Source organism: Carlito syrichta, unplaced genomic scaffold (genome assembly GCF_000164805.1).
Source record: "Carlito syrichta isolate Samal-C Ts95f unplaced genomic scaffold, Tarsius_syrichta-2.0.1 Scaffold307738, whole genome shotgun sequence".
NCBI lineage: Eukaryota > Metazoa > Chordata > Mammalia > Primates > Tarsiidae > Carlito > Carlito syrichta.
The window spans coordinates 65723-71130 of record NW_007251834.1 but is presented as its reverse complement, the minus strand read 5'-3'; positions in this window follow the sequence as shown (position 1 = coordinate 71130).

Below are 5408 nucleotides of genomic sequence, written 5' to 3'. Positions count from 1 at the left end.
TATTTTAAAGATGTGGGGTACAATTCAGGGTTAGGTATACAAATGTTCATTATGCAGGTGCCCTTGTTGATGGGATGTGCCCTCCCCGCCCCGGGCAGTTTCCCACTACTGCCAATCCCACCCCTCCTCCCCTGGAAGTTTCCCACTACTGCCAATCCCTTTCTTAAAGTATTATGATAATTGTTCAGGGTCTGCTTATGATTGAGAACTTGTGGTACTCAGTTCTTTGTTTCTGTGAAATATCACTCAGTATTATAGACTCTAAGTCCATCCAAGTTGCTGCAAAGTTCATAATTTTGTCCCTCTTTAAGGTTACATAATATTCCATCATGTTTATGTACCATATTTCTTTTATCCAGTCCTCTTTCAATGGGCAGCACAGTTAGTTCCATGTTTTTACTATTGTGAATAATGCTGCAATAAACATGCATGTGCAGGTTTCTTTTTCATAGAGTGATTTGAGTTCCTCTGGGTATATTCCCAGTAGGAGGATTGCAGGATCATATGGAAAGTCAATTTTTAGATCTTTTAGGAATCGCTAAACTGTTTTCCACAGAGGCTGCACGAGTTTACACTCCCACCAACAGTGCAGAAGTGTTAGGATTTTTTTAAATTACTTTAAAGATGTGGGGTACAATTCAGGATGAGGTAGATAAGTGGTCACCATACAGGTAAAGTTTGGGCCTCACTTTGGTCCCCACTTCACCTGGTTTGAGATCAGGTACACTTACTGATGTTATGTGTCCTCCCGGCTTCCTCCTCTGGCAGTTTCCCACTATTGCCAAATCCTTCTTATAGGGTTATAATAAATGTTCGGGGTCCGCTTATGAGTGAGAACATGTGGAACTCTGTTCTTTATTTCTGTGAGAGATCACTGAGTATTATCGACTCTAAATCCATCCAAGTTGCTGTGAAGTCCATAATGTTGTCCTTCTTTATGGCTGCATAATGATTCATTATGTATATGTACCACATTTTTTTAAAAATCTATTCCACTTTTGATGGGCAGTATGGATAGTTCAGTGTTTTTGCTATTGTGAATAATGCTGCAATAGACATGCATGTGCAGGTATCTTTTTTCACAGAATGATTTGAGCTTCTCCAGGTATATTCCCACCTGGGGAACTGCTGGGTCGTATGGAAGGTAAATTTTTAGATCTTTTAGGAATCGCCACACTGTTTTCCACAGAGGTTGTATTAGTTTACACTCCCACCAATAACGTAGAAGCATTCCCTTTTCCCTATATCCTCACCAGCATCTGTTTTTTAAAAATATTTATTTATTTATTTATTTATTTATTTATTTTTTTTTTTTTTTTGAGTTGGAATCTCACTCTGTCGCCCAAACTGGAGTGCAGTGGCTGCTCCTGGCCACCACAGCCTCGACCTGCTGGGCTCCAGCGATCCTTCCACCTCAGCCTTCCGAGTAGCTGGAACTACAGGCACGCACTACCATGCTCGGCTAATTTTTTGATTTATTGTGGAGATGAGGTCTCACCAAGTTGCCCATGCGGTCTTGAACCCACGGGCTCAGGCAATCCACTCATCTCAGCCTCCCAAAGCGCGGGATTACAGGCAGAGCCACCGAGCCCAGTTTTTTTTTTTTATTATTTAGTGGCAGCCACCCATCCCTATAAACTTCTTAAGAGGCCAGATCTCAAAAGGAAGCTAAAATTAGAGCTGGACATGGTGGCTGATGCCTGTAATCCAGCATATTGGGAGTCCAAGGCAGGAGGATTGCTTGAGCCCAGGGATTTGAGTTCAGCCTGGGCAACATAGTGAGACCTCATCACTACAAAAATAAAAAAAAAATGAGCCGTGCATGGTGGTGTGTGCCTATAGTCCTAGCTACTCGGGAGGCTGTGGTAGACGGATTGCCTGAGCCTAGGAGTTTGAGGTTGCAATGAGCCATGATCATGACACTGCCCTCCAGCCTGGGCAACAGAGTGAGATACCGACTCAGAAAAAAAAAAAAAAGAGAGAGAATTGAGTTCCCATTTTCCCCTAGAAAACTATCAGGATAATTCTACCATGCCTCAAAACCCTTTCCACCTTAGTCACCTCCAGAGTCACGCCTCCAGTGTCATCCGTCACCACATTCTTCTCCCCACAAGGCCTGTTCATCCCTTACTTGAGCTAAGCCAAAAGCCCCTTGCTGGCCCCCAAACCTTTCCACTGTATCCCCTAGAGCCCCAGGTGTGCCATCTGTCAAATCCTCCATCCTCTCCACCTCTTTCTGAATGTTTTCTTCTTTCCTCTTGCTTGGAAACCTGGCTGAAAACTGAAACTTGCTCTTTCTAGAGATTTCTCAAGAGGCGATTGGTTTTTTCCCTCCCACGTCCCACGTATCACAGAGCCCGGGGGTGAAGTGGGTGTCTTTCATGATCCTCACTGCTGCTGACAGACAGTTCTTCTCCCTTGCTCAAAAACCTCAGCTCTTCTGGAAGTCCATGCCCTGAAACTATACCACCCACTACCTACCCCCTGTGGCAACCATCCGCCAACCTCTCTGACTTCTCATTCAAGGCAGGTGTTCGTGCCAAGCCCCCTTGCTGGCGCCCTTTCCACTCTACTCCTTGGTCATTCCTGGTGGCACAGCATCCATGTCCAGTGCGTGTTGATCGCTGTGACCTCCTACTGCCTTGACTTCTCACTTTGAAGGCCCTCCCCCTCCATCCCCCTCAGACACCCAACTCTCGCCATCCTGCCCTGCCTGCCTCAATGCGCATGACTGCACAACCTCTGAAATCATTTCCTGCATCGGGCTCTCTGACCACTTCCTCCTCAGCCAACAATAATTGTTCAACTTTGTAGGCACCTCCAGTTCAGAGGCCCTAGTGCTATTTCTCTGTCCTCTGTCTCTTTCAGAGAACTGGCAAGGAACTGATGGCCCATTCAAAAGAGTTGAGCGGGAGAGTTTAATGAACAGCTTATTCACAGAGGGGTGGGCAGGTTGAGGGAACCTACAAGAGATAGGGAAGTATCCAGGGACAAGAAACATGGGAAACCCTGGCCACCAACAACCTGAAGCAGCCAGGGAGAGCGCTGAAATCACTGGTACCCACTCAGAGCTGAAACAGTGGAAGAAAAGCTACTGACAAGGACAGTGCCCACAGGAGGACAAACACAGCCACTGCAGGAACCATAGTAAAGCAAGGAGGGATGGAGGGAGGACAGATAAATCCCAAAACACTCTGATTTTTTTTTTTGCCAGTGCCTTCCATCGACTTCCAGTTCCATTCCAAATGGGAGGATAAGGGTGAGGAGCCCCAGTAATACATTCTGTAGGCATTTGCTCACACCACAGAAAAGGGTGGACTGTCAGGGTAGAGGATGCCAGAGCACGACAAGCACGACCACCACCTCATGGCCTGCACGTCATCAGTCCTGCCCTAGCCTGCACACGTCCCCCACATTCTTGCTCCTCTGACACACTAGCCTGGCAAAACCCATCACCTTCTTCTTCACTCCTGGATCCCAGCAGGGAGATGTGATTGGAGAAAACTATGTGACTCTGTCTACAGGTGTCACTTTAACTCTATGTCCCCAAATCTCAAGTGGGCCCTGCTACCTGATTTCATCCTCTTAATCCATTCACCCTCGTCTATGAACTCCTCAAGCACCATCAAACTACTCTTACTCCTTATGGTTTCGTTTCCTATTTTACTGAGAAAGTATAGGCGATTAGAGGACAACAACTGAGGCTGGGCATGGTGGCTCATGCCTGTAATCCTGGCACCTTGGAAGGCGGAGGCAAGAGGATTCCTGAGCCCAGGGGTTCAAGATCAGCCTGGGCAACTTGGCGAGACCTCATCTCTACAATAAATTTTAAAAATTAGCCGAGTGTGGTGGCGCATGCCTCTAGTTCCAGCTACTTGGAAGACTGAGGTGGAGGATCACCTGAGCCCAGCAGGTCAAGGCTGCGGTGGCCATGAGCTTGCCATTGCACTCCAGTCTGGGCGACCGTGAGACTCCAGCTCAAAAAAAAAAAAGAAGACAACCACTGCCTCCCACCATTATTAACCTACCCCTAAACTGTGCCCTCCCTCTGGTCAGCATGAACGCGCCATCCTTGACATTGTGGGTGTTCAGTTCTGCACCAGATGCCATCATCTTTGACCTACCCAGGACCTTCCTTCTGCAAGTATCTCCTATAGAAGAAATCTCCCTGTCTCATGGATCATTCCCATCTCACGCAAATGTGTCATCATATAGTTCATCCAAAAAGAAAAACAAAACACTTCTTTAGATCTGTCTTCACCTACTTGCCCATTTCTCTACCTCCCCTTACAGGGAAGCCCCTCAAATGAGTTGTTCATACTCATACTTCCATCTTGCCATTTCCCATTCTCTCCTGAACCCACTCCAATCAGTCATTTGTTTCTATCAATCCAAGGAAAACACTCTTTTCAAGGCCACTAATAACTCATATCTCTTCTGGTCCTAGTTGGCGCAAATGGCACGTATGAATTGAGTGATTTGGGGAGATTTTCATAAAAGGACTCTTCAAAGCCATGAATAGGGTGTAAGGAAGCCACAAGCCTCCAGCATCTGGAGGTTATTAACAATGGGGTGTCTGAAGGAGCAAGAAAAAGGAATGATTACCAGTGCCCAAGAGAGAGTTGTGGAGAGAGGGCCTCCTGACAGAAGCCAGGACTTTCTGTGGAAGATGGCAAGAGTACAGGACAGGCACCTGCAGTGCATGACTGGGCATTACAGTGGTTCAAGGACTCACCATTTCTGCCTGGTGTGGAAGTCCTCACCGGTCTGGGCAAACTCTTGTCAGCAGACCTCAGTCTGAGGCTCTTGTTGCCTGATCCTTCTTTCTTCCTTTCACAGGGTTCATATCTATATTGTGGTCAAAAGGCTTTCCCTGATTGATTTTCTCCCCCTTTAATTTTCACAAATTAAATGAAATGGCAAGATGGAAGTATGAGTATGAACAACTCATTTGAAGGGCTTCCCTGTAAGGGGAGGTAGAGAAATGGGCAAGTAGGTGAAGACAGATCTAAAGAAGGGTTTTGTTTTGTTATCACCAGTAAATCTATGCTTTTAACTCTGTCTTGGCATCTGTTTCCCAGACAACTCAAACTGACAACCACATAACCTCCATCTTGCCAAATTCAATGCTCACCTCAAGTCTTATGACTGACCAGAGGATGTGTTTAAACAATGGAAAGAAAACGAATGTGGCGATTTTCTCATAAAAGGGTGAAAAATAATTAGATTTTAAGGTCTGCAAGGACCAACTGCAGTTTAAAAACTGACATTAGGATAAAAATTCATTTCCAAAGGGCCTAGAACACTTCCTTGCACTGTCCTTTTGAAAACACCCTCACATTGGCAATTGTTTATTGCCTTCTATTGTCTTTTATTCTAGGTATGCATTTCAAGAACAAAGACTAAGT